Here is a 15,745-nt window from a genome sequence, read left to right as displayed (position 1 = left end):
CAGTAAGTAATGATGTGTTAGATACTTGAAGAGTCTTGGAAATACCACCTCTTAATCATAAATATCAACATAATGGTTTTGGGAAGTCAGATGGTAGGACAGTGCAGTAAAAATTATTTCACCACTTGTGTGAATGCTTCAGTTCCCTATGTTTTATACTTTCTTATAGTTATGTTTTGTTACCAGAATGGGTAACCAAAATTTTTTTTCTTTCTACCTATACAGTACTAGCTCTGATCCTGTGAAGTTCTTCTCCAAATTACAATATCTGTATTATTCTGAACTCTTTCTGAGTACTGCAGAGGGACTATCACAATCCTATTGAAGGTCTGGACCTCAGTTATCAAATAGCATCAAGGACAAGGTGCTGGTGCCTCATGCCTGTGATCCTAGTTACTCAGGATGCTGAGATCAGAGGATTGCAGTTCAAAGCCATCCCAGGCAGGGAATTCCAAGAAACTCTTTTCTCCAATGGACCACTGAAAACCAGAAGTGGCAATCATTAAATGAGCACCTGTACAGTACAGTGAGCACTCTCTTCTTTGAGTCATTGTAAGTAGGATAATCTGTTTGGATTCCAGACATTTCTGTTTCTGTGCAGATGCTTTTCTGTTCTCCATCCATGGCCCAGCAGTATTACAGACAGCACTGTGTGTATCTCTGTCATTCATGTGTGGGTGATGTCATTCCAGTGAGCCACAGCTACAGCATTGAATGACATCAAGATCTCTGGACTCAGAGACATGTGCTTGTTTATCCATTGGACTCCTCCTGTCTGTAGAATGTGGTGGTGGCCTGACAACATTCCTACTTCAAGCTCCTCAACACTTTGATTTCTTAGGGACTCTTCTGAATCATTCTTGTTACCATAGAATTGTAAAGATCATTGAGAGTTTTGAAGTCTGGGCTTATCTGATGTTTTTGTCCTCTCTTAGGGAACTTTTACTCTTCTTATAAATGATTCTATTTGTCCATCCATTAATATTGAGGGTTCTTAGACTGGGATGACAAGGCTCTGCTCGGCCAATTGTGTACTCTGTATTTTTGGATTTCAATAAGAAATAATGACCTATAAGCAAACTATTGCTGCAGTTACTCATTTGGACAACTGTAGTTATTTTGGTGCCCTCGCATTTCTTCCCTAAAAAATACATTCATAGATTCCTGTTGGAAACTGCAGCAGATTAAATCGTGCTCTAAAATTCTTAAAGAAAGAAAAGAAAGAATGAGAGATTTTCCAGTAAAATACACTCAGTAATGTAGCAAAATAGAAAATATGTGAACAGAAATATACAGCTAGGTCAGAGAATGGACTTGAGTTATCATAATGAAAGCATGGAAATGTTAAACAAGGTAACTTTCTATACCAGTAGCTTAGCAATATAATGATATTCAAGCAGTGATATAGGGTAGGTAGGAAGAATAATTGATATAGGAAAGAGAAAAGAATAAGCACAGTAGATAATGTACTCATTAGGAAGTATGATAGTATAAAGGACAGATTACACTGAAGGAATCATAAAATATCCAAGTTAGAATGCAAATTTAAGAGGTCTTGTTAGGAATGTGCTTATGTCTCTAACATAACTAGAGGAATGAATTAGAGTAACTTGTTTGTTCAAAGAAGTCCTCACATTAAACTAAGATGTGATACAGATTGCTGTCAGAGCCTCTCAACATTCTAGGCAAAATCTATGTTTATCTTAATGTTTGTTTCTTCCAGAACGTGATCTCTCACTGAACCTGGACAAAGAATTTCTCTCAGGTCTTATCAGGATGATAAGCACTTGGGAGCAAAGATGCAGCCTAGGAGACCTGCACTGGAGGCCAAAATGGAGAAGACCTCCACGGCTACCATGGCCTTCCCCTTGGTGCTGTGGTAGACAGGCAGGAAGGTGAGCCACACACTGCAGAACACCAGCATGCTGAAGGTCAGGAACTTGGCCTCATTGAAGGTGTCAGGCAGGTTTCTGGCCAGAAAAGCCACAGTGAAGCTGGCCAGGGCCAGAGAGCCAAGGTATCCCAGGACACAGTAGAAGGCAGTGAGAGAGCCCATGTTGCACAGGATGATGATGTAGCCGTGTTCAGATTGTGCATCTTTGTCCACAAAGGGAGGAGAGACTCGCAGCCAGAGGCCACAGAGGGTCACCTGGATGAGAGTGCAGATGGGGATGAGGAGGTTAGGAACCCAGAAGAGCAGCCACTGCCTCGTGCTTCTCCCTGGAGCAGTAAGTGTGAAGGCCAGAACCACAGTGATGGTCTTGTCCAGGACCGTGGAGACAGCCACAGTGAAGACCACTGCAAATGTGGTGTGCTGTAGGATGCAGGTGGCTGTGTGGGGACGGCCAAGGAAGAGTAAGGAGCAGAGGAAGCAGCAGGTGAGGGAGACGAGCAGGATGTAGCTGAGGGCCCAGTTATTGGCCTTGACAATGGGGGTGTCTTGGTGCTTGATAAACACCCCAAGGACAGCAGCTGTGAGTGCAGAGCAGCAAAGAGCTGTGCAAGCCAGAGCCATACCCAAGGGGTCTTCATAAGCCAGGAAGCCCTCAGTTTTCCTCAGGCAGTGATTTCTCTGGATGTTGGCAAACTAATGATCTGCACACCTGACACACTGTTCTATGTCTGGTGAGGTGTGAGAATCACTATTAGTTAGTGTTCAGTATTTGTCTTTCCTGTCAACCCCCTTCATTCAAGTAGCTATCTCATTTCCCCTGATTCACCAGTTGACCTGTATTAAGTTCAATACCAATAGAGTAACTCTATATCAAAATGCTTTCACATCAAATCTCTTTCACATTTCTTCTTCTTTCTCTACGCCCTTTCCGTTTTTATGTTTATCTTTTCTTTCTTTCTTTCTTTCTTTCTTTCCTTCCTTACTTCCTTCTTCCTTCCTTCCCTCCCTTCCTCCTTCCCTCCCTCCTTCCTTCCTTCCTTCCTTCCTCCCTTCCTCCCTTCCTTCCTTCCTTCCCTCCCTCCCTCCCTCCCTCCTTCCCTCCCTCCCTCCTTCCTTCCTTCCTTCCTTCCTCCCTTCCTTCATTCCTTCCTTTCTTTCTTTCCTCTCTCCCTTCCTCCCTCCTTCCTTCTCTAGCTCCTTCCTTGCTTCCATCTGTCTGTCTTTCCTCCAGTGCTTGAACTCTGGCCATGGGACGTTTTCCAGAGTATTCATGCTCAAAACTACCACTCTAACACTTGAGCCACAGCTCTAATTACAGCTTTTTGGGTGCTTAATGGTGAGAAAGAATCTTACTGAGTTTCCTGTACATCATTACATCGAAGCTCCATCCTCAAATCTCAACTGCCTAAATCGCTTGGATTCTAGGTGTAGTATATGATTACCAGCATTATGTGCTGCATTCTTGACAGGTCATACCACTCTGGCTCTCTGCTACTCATTCAAGACATAATGGAGAATAGAGACTCAGCCCAACCACTTCACTTTGTACAAGAGGGTCTAATCCAAACCTCAAACTCCTCATTACAACAAACACAAACTTCTTGAGCATTTGATCTGTGTCAAGAACAGTGCTCCTCCACTGATACGATAAGGTCTGGGAAAGATCAGCTGGATGAGGGAGAAGAGAAATGAAATGGAGATGATAAACTACTTCTGAATCTTTTATATTTGAAGAATTGCTAGTCAGCCTAGTGCCAGTGTCAGACGTGGAGTGATCATAACAAAGCCCCTTGTATTATTAGTGCATGCTAAATAGAAAATAAAATTTAATTAGAAATGAGCAGCAATAGGCACTCATAAATGAAAGGCTATGTTAGGTCCACAATTCCATGATGATTTGCATATCATTTCAAAGATCAACAACTGGTCCTTGATATTTTCTTTTTTTTTCAATCTTTAGCTCTTATTTTCTTCATTTCTCCCTTGTTTATTAAATATATGTTTTATTGTTAAGATACTGTACAAAGTTGTTACAGTTACATGATTAAGGTAATGAGTATTTTCCTATCAAGCATTGTTCCCCATTTTTTTTTGTTTTTTATTGTAAAAATACTGTACAGAGTAGATACAGTTACACGAGTAAGTAAAGTGCACATTTCCCATCTAGGATTGTTTCCTCCTGCTTTGTTTTAGCCTAACCATCCCTTCCTTTTCCACATCCCCGAGTACTCCCCCAACAATGCCAAAATTGTAAAGTCTTTTTCAATATAGTGTCTTGTATATTTCCTGGTTAAAATGGGGCAACCTGTATCCCTATTTAAGCAGTTTGGTCTTTCCTTGCTCTCCCCAAATTAGGAAAATGTATATACAAGGTGCAGGGCACCAGAATCCAATACATTGAAAACAGGGGTTATACCCTGGGGGTGGAACATACCAAAGAAACAAAAAAATCACATGGTCATTATAAATACATTAAAAAAGAAAGAAAAACCCATTTGTGCCCCTATATTGACGTTCATTTCGCTTAACATCAACTTATATGGTCATAGTACCTAGCTTTTGACCTTTTCTGCTTGTCAAACAGTAGGTATTACAAATAATGGAAACCATGGGTAAACATTTTCTTTAAATATAAAAAATGCGATTGAGGAGAGGGGAACATGGGTATTCTCAAGATGAAGTCTGTAATAGATTAGAAAATATAATCAGAGATGTAATGGAGGGGCAGTGAGTGTTTCTTCTAAAGAGAAGTATGGTTAACGTTGCCCTGGAACTCTGCATGAAGGTGAATGTGTGTTCTTGCCATGTTACTGTAGATCACTCCACTGGCTTGCATGGACTGAAGGGTAGGAAGGAGAGATGGGGAATTTCTCTAACTAACAGACTCACCTGTCACATTAGAAATCTCATTCTCTGGGCAAGGAGTGCAATCAAAGCAACAGGTAGCATTTCTCTCCAGAGAAGCCTTCCTGAATCCAGGACCACAGCTCTCACTGCACACAGAATGAGGAGTCTGAGAATATTCAGATGACAGTTAGTGACATTTTATCCATTCACCTGACATCTGAGACACTCCAGTGATTTAGGGGAAAGGATAATCAAAACACATAATCATTATATGCACACAGCAAATGAATTTACTGAACCTTCTTACAATTTCATCTGACATGAGCTGAAGAATATGTGGGGATTCAACACCCAACACTCATACTATCAGGAAATCATGGAGCCTTGAAGTGTTGGATGTTAAATCTAGGAAATTAGGAAATGGGAGTTAATCCTGCATCGTATTCTTGAATTCAGGTGATCTGTTTACACATGAATAAGAGCATGAGAAGAAAATCACTTAGGGAAACTTAAAACCCACACACTAAAGCATGGCTAATTGCTGTGGAGGTGCTGATGTACCCAGGGCCATTCATATCTCTCTTGGCTTCCTAGCTGTCAGGAAGTGGGTGAATTTTACTGGCAGATGCTCCTTTCATTACATCCTGTCTCACTAGACTAAGAAGCAACAATCTATCCAACCATGGTCTGAAATCTCCAGGCAGAAGCAAAGCAAGCCCTTCTGCCTTCTCATTTGATTCCCTCAGATATTTTGTCACAGTGCTGAAATGATGATTCACAGGTGTCATTTAATTTTATGATATTCACTATGCAAACATAGAACAACATATTGGTCATGATATGTTCCCCTGTTCCCTCCATGTATCTGTTAGTAAGAAACTTCCAGAAACACAAAGTTTTGAAATGTAAACTACTGAGCCATAGTTTCATTGAACTAACTTTAAAAAAGGATAAGCTTATTGCTCATTTATACATAGATCATGCCATTATGGTTAGAAACGACTGACCCTGGGGGAGAACTAAGGATGTGGTGACAATGCCTACAAGCATTGTGATCATAACCTGACTTAGGGAATTGTAAGGTCTTTCTACAACTACTTCTTAATAACGATACATTTTTTTTTTTAAAAGGAGACAGTAACAAAAGTAGAAATGACCCACCTTGGTAATTCCTATGGGCCACTCTATCAGATTTTCAAACAAAATCAGTTGTTGATTAGGTGGCCTAGATGGAGAAAACTTGCCAACTTTCACCTTTTGTCCCAGACCTTCTGGAAAATTCCAAAAGCTCTTAATGTCATACTCTGCCTCCAATTTCCTTTCCTCATTCAAAACCACTTGGTCTCCAACAGGATTGGTAAATTGGATCTTCTTCAAAAAGTGATGCAGCTAAAAGGGACACATTATAGTATGGTGAAGTGCTTCCCATTGTTATCACAAAACCCCAGACAATGGATTACTCTTCATTCCCATCCACTGATTCACACACACTACAGGATTCCAACCAACTGTATCAAATGCAGGCCCACAGCAGACTAAAGTGTTACCAAGTTCTAAAACCTGAGTATCCAGGATGGGTTGCAGAAACTCAATTTCAAGGGAATGAAACTCTAGCCACATCCAACAAAATAATGAATTATCATATGATAGACCCCAACAGACTCTCTAAATTGCATTCCAATCACTTGTTTTGTGATTCTGATAGGAGAATCAGTCTGAAATATAGGTAAATAATAAACTAAGTAGAATCATAGAATATTTGTGACAACTATGAAAGATTACCTTAAGCAAGACCTTGTTCTCTGCGTGTGTGTGTGTGTGTGTGTGTGTGTGTGTGTGTGTGTGTGTGTGTATGTCTGCCCTGTGGTGTGTTCTCACAGTTTAGGCACTCAACTTGGTTTTTTTTTTTTGTTCTTTTCAAAGTAATTATTCTGTCCATTGAGCCACAGCTCCCCGTCTGGCTTCTTGGTGGTTAATTGTAGTCATGAGTGAGTCACAGGTGTGAGCCACTTGTGTCTAGGCAATATTAGGTTTTCAAGAACCAGTCACTCTTAGAGGAGATCTTCACTAGCCATACAATGAAAAAAGTTCTCATATCTAAAATATACTTGGAACTCAAAAATTAAATGCCCCAATAAGAAATTCTCAAAGAAACAACTGCCCAATGAATAAGTGGGCTAAAGCCTTAAAGAGAAACTTCTCTGAAGAGGAAAGAAGGATGGCCAATAGACACATGAAGAAATGCTCAACCTCCCTATCCCTAAAAGAAATGCAAATCAAAACAATATTGTGATATCACCTCACTCCAGTTAGAATGGCTAAAATCAAGAACTTTAATAACAACCGATGCTGGAGGGGATGTGGACAGAAGGGAACCTTACTGCATTGTTGGTGGGAGTGTAAACATGTTCAAACACTTTGGAAAGTAGTATGGATGTTCCTCAAAAGACTCCATGTAGAGCTCCCCTATTACCCAGCAATCCCAGTTTTGGGCAATAACCCAAATGTTTACAAACAGAACCACACTAAAGCTACTAGCATGACTATGCTTATTGCAGCATTATTTATTATAGGTAAGATGTGGAACCTACACATATGCCCATAGTAGATAAATGGATCAAGAAAAAGTGTTATATATACAAAATGGAACTCTATGCCTCCATCAGAAAGAATGACATTGCCCAATTTGTTAGGAAATGGAAAGGCTTGGAAAATTTTATATTAAGTAGAGTAAGCCAGACACAAAGAAAGATAGGTCCCATGGATTCCCTTATTTGCAATATCTAGTATATGTCTGAGTTAAGCAGAAAAGTTCAGATAAGGTGATGTTAGGGAAATGAACCCTAAGATATGTATTCAAATGTTTTTTTTCTTTCATGTGATTGTTTCTAACACATTTGTAAGTTTATTTCTTTGTTGCTTTGTATGTCCCTCCCCCACAGTATAACCCCTGTATTTGATGTCGGTATAATCTGTTGAGGGAAGGGGAAAAAGAAATCGTTTAAATAGGGATACAGTTGAACCAATTGCAACAATGGGATGTAGAAGTCGTTATGTCAAAAACGAACTTCACAGCTTTGGTTCGGGGGTGTGGGGGAAGATTGGGTAGGGAGTGCGGGGGAGGGGAGGATTGGAAGGGATGGGAAGGGGAAACAAAGAAGGAGGCTACAATGCTTGGTAAGAAATGTACTCATTATATTGCCCATGTAATTGCAACCCCTCTGTACAGTATTTTCACAATAAAAAAACTAGTCACCCTTAATCTGTTATTTTAAAAAGGTACAAGGAGAATTTGAATATATCCTATTGAAAAGGGGATGGTTTTCCCAAACATAGTGAGGATGGGGACAGAAGACACAACACTCCCTTGTCATGGATGCAGCGTTCTTCAAGAACATTGTCTTCACAGCTCTATCATCACTTCATGGAGAGCACAACAGACTCTCTTGTATTTGCCAAAATGGTGCCAGACAACCTAGTTGCATCTGCTATGAAAGCTTATATAGGAGTTCTGCATGCCTAGAGTAGGGCACCCAAAAGCAAGCCATTACCTATGAAGAGAGAAATGTCCTGGGTTGCCCATTGTGCACTCTTGGCTCTCCCATGTAATGAAGAAACATCTGGTGGAGGGCATGGGCCACAGCATACACAGCATTGTAGATGTTGTAACTCTCATCTGACATGGTCATGTCAAAAATGTGCTTCAGCAACCAATGCAGTGTGGCATTGTATGAACAGAGCCCTAAGTCTCTGCAGTCAGACTTAATCAGTAGGCTATAAACAGACTGAATCCATGACCTGGGAAGGGAGTTATTTGCTGAGTTCTTGGAGAAGGTCTCTGTCAGAATAAAATTGGTGAACCCAGCAGTGTTTCTATGATGGTGAGAGAAGATAAGAGGTGCATGGAAAGAGTCAATCAGAAAATGTCTTTTAGCAATAGTCACATCATCATAGGGTGAGTTCAGGACCCAGACTTTGCCTGTAATTAGAAAGTGCCTAATTTTAAGAATAAAGCTTAGTAGAAATTTACTGTCCCCATAAAGGATAATCACATTGGTTGATAAGTCCAGTAGCTGGAGCTGCATTGATAGATCATTTGAGTAATCTGAAAGGACACTGTAAGTGATCATGTTCGCAAAGGCAAAGCAGACTCTACTCTTGCCCATCTCTTCCCTCAATTCTGAGAGGAACCACATTCCATAGTTTTCTTCGGTGATGAATAGTCCCACCCAGTTCCAGCTGAAATGAAGCATCAATGAGACCATGGCCAGGGCTAGACCTGAGACCTTGGCAGCCATCTGATAGACAGTACCAAACTTTCCATGGTCACTCAGGAGAGGATCAAAAGCCCCAAAGGTGAACTACAGGGAACAAATGGAAACAACATCAGGAAGAGTATGGTCATAGGCAAATCTCAGTCCTGATGTGAACGACACAACAAGTGGTAGTACAGTGGTGGGAACAAAAGTTTGCTTATCCCATTTGCAAAGTCATCTCCCATGTTCTGAAGTCTTTGTAGACATGTACAGATAAGGCTCAGAGCTTTGGGTCATCCTTTCCTCTCAACACCCCTCCTTTTATTTGAAGTAATGAAAATGTGTATGTCCCACCCACTTTTGGAGGCTTCTCCCTCTGTGATTATGCATTTGTAAGGGTTTGTGATACCACCTCCTCTTCAGACTGTTGAGGACAGAGTCACTGTGGATATGGCTTCACATCTGCCCACCCCACCCAGCCTCACCTGTGGAAGTTTGTTGAGGTCCAGCAGTGTCCCTATTGGGACAAATGTGCTTGAGGTTCCTGTGAGTGCCGCTATAGCTTTACTGTCTCTTCTACAGGTGTAATTAGGGATGTTTTTATTCTTCCCAGACAGCCAGGTGAGTGGATCCTCTAACAGATCAGTACCTGAGTAATGTGCAGTATAGATCTCAAACCCCAGAGTCATGTTGGGTAGCAGATGGGGATTCTTGTTGATCTCCTCCACAGCCAGCACCAGGGTGAGAAGCAATTGGTATTTCTTTAAGTTGATCCTGCACAGAAATCACAAAATTTGGGTAGGTATACAAGCCTTACAAATGATTAACTGCAAATCTCATGACTTTGTTTAATCAAATGTTGATTTCTACACACAGTAATATGTGTAAATCCAACGGGACGGCATTCTAATTTGGAGTCTAAGAAAACTTCTTAGAATTGGGAGAGTTCCTGAGCAGGTCTTGATCAGCATACATGAGATGACTGTTCTTCTGAGATTGCAGAGAGAGAGAGAGAGAGAGAGAGAGAGAGAGAGAGAGAGAGAGAGAGAGAGAGAGAGAGAGAGAGAGAGAGAGAGAGAGAAGAGAGAGAGAGAGAGAGAGAGAGAGAGAGAGAGAGAGAGAGAGAGAGAGAGAGAGAGAGAGTTGAGAGAGAGTGGGGAATGAGCAAGCTGGCTTTTCCTCTCTGCCCCATATGGATAAGTGAAAAACACTTCTGTCTGCTGTGACATAGGAGGAGGCTCAGCTAACATCCCAAATCATTTAGTCCCTTAAATTAGGTGTGCATATGGAAAAAATCTTAAGAAATACGATTCCAATTGGGAGCAGATGGTCTACCCGAGTTCAACCAGTATGAACAGAGAGGCAGGGCCTGCTGTGTTAGGAGTAAATAGGAAAGCAAGCTGTTTTGTGTCTGTGCTTGCTTGCCACACATTTGCCAATGGTGCATCCTTCCGCCAAGAAGTGAATCTTGCCTTGTGAGGAAAGTAAAGAAATCACAGAAGTACAAAATTCATTTGATGTGGTAGAGGCACACTAAGCTGACTCAGAGAATGTCATCATTCATGGGGATTCCCCAGAAGCAGAGCAAGATGGTAGCCCAGGAAGCTAGAACATGAAGATTGCCTCACCCAACAAAGAACAGATGAGAGTCAGGGAGTGTGGACTGGAGGATACTTCTCTAGTCAAGCAAACAACAGAAAAGGATGTGTGAGAAAAGGGGGAAGAAGCCATCTCCATGTTCCTCCCCATTACCAGCACTAGTAGCTCATTATGGACAGAAACCCTCTGACATTGCAGGGAGGAAGAGAATTAAAGTTAAATCTGAGCACCATCCCCATACACTGAGACCAGTGATGGGGATGTGCTTATAGTTTCTACTCTTGGGTCCAGACCTTTAGCTTGTGCCTCTGGAACTGGTTAAGGACGGAGAAGGAACACACTGCCACAACCTCACTCCTCTAATCTTGTGAATGACAGGAGGTATGGGATACAACCTCCTAGTGAGCAGGGCAGAAGATTGGGTCAGAGTTTTTCTTAGAACCCTTTATCAGGCATGTCATGGTTGGACCAATAATCCAGAATAAACTAGAGGCACTGTTTGATGCTAGTACCACAGCTTCCATTAGAATATTTCAGGAGGTTTTGGAAGGTTGCTGAGGCAGAACCAAATGCCATTTCCATCACTTTCCACCATGGGTGGAGTAGGCTGACACCTGTATTCTTGCTTAGCCTAGTGAAGCCACTGTGGCTATGTGACTCTGTTATCATCTGGCTCAGTCCAGTCTCATTGCACAGTGAATAATTTCAGGGACCACTGCCCTAGAAGGACAGTGCTCAAGATGGCACCAGGCAGAAACTGAAGGCTCTCTAGGAATCCAGTGTGCATTAGTCTACATCAGCATAAGCTAGATTGTGGCTTAAGTGTATCCACATGACAGTTTGGGCTTTGGGGAGGCTAGATAGCCTGAGTAGATGGTGGTGTTCACCAAGACGGTCCTGTGGCTTGCTTTTTTTGTTGGTTTTGGGCTTTGAAATCTATGCCTGGGATCTGACCCTAAAATCTTCAGCTTAAGACTAGCTCTCTAGCACTTAAGACTAGCTCTCTAGCGCCACTTCTGGCTTTCTTTTGTTTTACTAGAGATAAAAGTCTCACAGACTTTTCTGCCTGGGGTGGCATTGAACCCCGGTCCTCAGTTCTCGCTTCCTAAGTAGCTAGAATTCTAGGCATCGGCCACCCATGCTGGCTTGTGGCTTCCTTTACAAAACTTACCATGCTGCTGTAGCATTGCATGGTTTTTCATCCCAATTATAATAGGTAAGACAGGGAAGTAAGATGGTGATATTGTCCCACAGCTTAGTGTGGGCTAGGTAATAGCACTAGAACTGTGCCATGACCATATAGACAGGACAGCCTCTGGGCTGACTCTGTAATCACTTCAATATCTGAGAAAGTCATCTACCACCTGACAATCTGAATTCTATATCAGCTATAACTAATTGTGTATGGTTGTGGGCATCTTGGCTCATGAGCGCACCTCTACCACATTCAACCTGAGTCAATCTTAGTACTCACCCAGCACTTTATTGGTCTTGATCGCAGTGGACTGAGGATGCTGTACCCATGCAGGATAGACTAAGGAAAATGAGGCCTGGTTAATGCAAGCTCAAAGCTTGTCCATCTACTTCCCTTAATATTAAGGGAATGAAGTCATTTAGGGGAAATGGAGAAGAATAGGTTAGTAAAAAATGAGGTATGGGAAGCTCACAGCAAACAGAGAGCTATTCATCCATCTACATAACTTAATATTAAGGGACCAAAGTCATTGAGCACAAAAAGAATGTGGATAAATTAAGGAAAAAAATGAGTCCTAGAGAAGGCAACTCAGACACATGTGATTTAGAAACACAGGGCTACCATCTTTACTTCAAAGAGAGGCAACAGGTTGCATTGCCTCCTGAGAGATGCATTTCTCATCATATGAATTAGCAGTTGTCTTGTAGGGCAAATGCCTTCCCCCTAAAATGCTCCCCCAAAATTTAAGCAACCTCCTACCCCAAATACAGACAACAGCACACCTTCCTTCCCTCAAGGATAATCATCTGGAAAGAATGGTCAAAACATACAGAAACTCAGAAAGTTTAACACCAGGAGTGATTAGAGCAAAGATGACAGACCTATGTTTGTGTAACTTTTAAGTCAGACCTCCTGCCTTTACCATCTGAATACCCCTGGCAGCCCAAGAGCTGTGTGTCTCTCCTCAGTTAGAGTGTGTCTTTGCCTTTCTGTTTCCTTTTTGTCTACCTGTTTGTTTGTTTGCTTCCTTACTCAGCAAAGCTCTGCCACATTTTCTTACTGTTGTGACTTGTCTAGAATTTCTTCTTCTGCAATCAAAGTCCAGGATCCCAAGTCCCTACTATTAGAGGGAAACTACATTAACCTTCATCTGTTTTGGTGACCCTGCTGTTTGTTATTCCAGGTGTAATAGAGTTCGGGGGCCACAGCTGTGTCTAACGCCTGTTCCAGCACACAAATCTTGCGATTGCAAGGCAGAATCCATGCACAAGGCCATTCCCTGTGGATGAGGCATATGGTCCCTCTGTGCACCCAGGAGAAGGCATATTTGCACCCATGACTCATTGGGGTTCTCATGAGGTTTTTAGAACCAGAGAGTATTTTGTCACCAAAATAGCCTTTGGTTTTCTCTGGTACTGAAGTGGTTTATCACCTCACAGCTGACTTCTCACAGTCCCTGGGCTCCCTCTAATGTTGACATTGTGGAAGTCACTTACAAACTCAGGAACACTGAAGCCTGCCTGGAATTTCTGGAAAGACAGGCACAAAGCCAGACCAGTCAGACTTGTATAATTTGGAGACATTTCAAAAGCCAGATGGTATCACATGCCAATATGAATCAAGAATGTTCCAGAATGATGAGTTCTCCTAGTATTCAATATAATCATTTTAGGGAAATTCTCATAGAGAGAATCTCTACTCTCATGGATGTTTGCTGATGTTATTTTGTGCAATGTAACTGAGGCTTGACATCTAGAATGTCAGTAATACTAAATATGAATTGGGAACTGTTGGCTCAGGCCTGCAATTATAACTACTAAGGAGACTGATATAGGAGAATCATGTTTTGTAGTCATTTTGTGCAGGAATGCCTGTGACACATTTTATGTGCAAGCAAATCTACGGAAACTGGTGCAGAGCTGTAGGTCAAGTGGTAGAGTGCCAGTCATGATAAAAAAAGCCATCGGACTTGGGATGATGCCTGAGTACCAGAGTCTATCTGAACATGCACACACACACACACACACACACACACACACACACACACACACAGCTCAATTAGAGAATGGACAGAGAAGAGGATAGCTCTGACATATCACCCTTCCCATGGGATACGTTTCTATTGCTGGATTTACACATGAGCCCCATCTTTCTCACTCACTTCCTCACCACATTAATTTGGCTTCAATATCTCTCATAAATCTCTCATGGAATAAAGTATTCCTCTCCTGAACAAACCCCATACAGGGTGTTTCCACACAACTTGTCTGAGAAGATTCATCCATGACTTCCCAAGTTTACAGAGAATTCTATAGATCTGAAAGTAGTGAGCTCACCTGGGACAAATGCATGAATGAAAGTGTGTATAAAATATATGAAAAAGCCAGGCACCTTTGATCATGCCTGTCATCCTATCTCACTCAGGAGAGTGAGATCTGAGGATCAGGGCTCAAAGCCAGCCAGGGCAGAAGAGTCCATGAGACTCTTGTCTCCAATAAACCATTAGAAAATTTGAAATTGCACTGTGGTGCCAGCAATCAAGCACTTGTCTTAAGGTGAATAGCAGAGGGACAGCATCCAAGCCCTGAGTTCAAGACCCATTACTGACAATATATATGAAAAAACTTTCAAATCTAGTTTAGGAAGTTATGAGCAGGGAAAAATAAAGAAGCCTGGAAACATGTTGGAGGACAAGGAATGGAAACAGAGTTTCTGGGAATAACATAGGAGAGAGGCCAAGACATGGATAGCAGGACAGAAGCTTACTTACATTAGTTAAGGGGAAAAAATCAAGTATGTCATGCAGCTCTTATTACTGATCTGACCAGCAGCTCCCCATTCCCAGAACTTTGCTGACATGAAATAACCTCAGAAGTCGAAACTGCATGTCTATCCTAAGAAACATTGCCCTGAAGGCGGTCCAAACATTGGTCCTGTTTTGAAAAGTATAAAGAACAGAATGGATTGAAGATTCCCTATCCTTTGCCCTATGGATGGGGACATTGCACTTTAGTATCTTTGTATGGACTCTTGGTTACCCCAGTGACCCTGAGTAACAGTGATGAGTGATGAGTGGAGGAGTCACAGTGATGGTGGGGTGGTCGGCATATCTCTGGAAAGAGGAGTGGAGTGGAAGATAGACAGAAAACTCTGTACCCTTGGAAGAAAGAAAAATATTCATCGGAAACACCTGAAATGAAGTAGAGCTGTTGTAGTGAGCGCAGTGTAGAAGATGCAGATCACATCAGTGATTGTGTCCAAACTTCCCCCACATCTGACTGTAATACAAAGAAAAATTCAAAATTTAAGAAAATCCAAGAAATCACTTACTGAATGTTCTGTTGCTGCAGGGTAGGGTCATTCCAGCCTTGAACGACCAATTCCCAAGAATAGAGGGGGTAAAACCCAGCAATGACCACATCTCCCCTTCTGCATGCCACAGATTTCTCTGTGCAAATGCGTCTGCCATCTTCAGAGAAAGTGATCAAGAGAGGATGCTGGAGGAGAAGCAGTGTCAGAGCCACAGGGAACATTGTTGCTGATTTGACATGGAGCTGTGATTCTGGATGCAGACTGTGCCTGCAGCGTCAGGTGGTGTCTAAATGGATCTTCAGTTTTTGTGGCTTCTTGTTACCTGGATAGCCTCCACTGTCCTAGAGGAATACAGAGCCCATTCTGCCCTCTGGCTCTGCATCTGGGGCCCAGCTTCTAGGTCAAAACAGAAGTTAGAAAACATGTGTACCATCTTCCTCTCCACACCCTCAGGACCATGATTTCATCCAAGACAGTAGATAATGAAACTCCAGGGATGGATTCCTCTCTTGTTGAGTTGTTCACAAACTTGTGTGAAAGCAAAAAGTTGAAAACGAAAAAAGCACAATCAATCAAGGATCCCTAGGGATGATGGGAATGGATGACACCAGAGGATGCCATGTGAAGGTCAAATGATCATAG

At 42.0% G+C, this 15,745-nt stretch overlaps 1 pseudogene; it reads right to left on the bottom strand.

Annotated features, from left to right (window-relative positions):
* Nucleotides 1-1,771: 1,771 nt before the first annotated feature.
* LOC122119630 lies at nt 1,772-15,536 on the bottom strand (annotated as a pseudogene).
* Nucleotides 15,537-15,745: the final 209 nt, after the last annotated feature.

Source organism: Dipodomys spectabilis, unplaced genomic scaffold, assembly GCF_019054845.1.
Source record: "Dipodomys spectabilis isolate Male_0828 unplaced genomic scaffold, ASM1905484v1 ptg000173l, whole genome shotgun sequence".
Classification (NCBI taxonomy): domain Eukaryota; kingdom Metazoa; phylum Chordata; class Mammalia; order Rodentia; family Heteromyidae; genus Dipodomys; species Dipodomys spectabilis.
The sequence above is the reverse complement of the archived record's forward strand: the minus strand, read 5'-3'. Positions and strand labels throughout refer to the sequence as shown.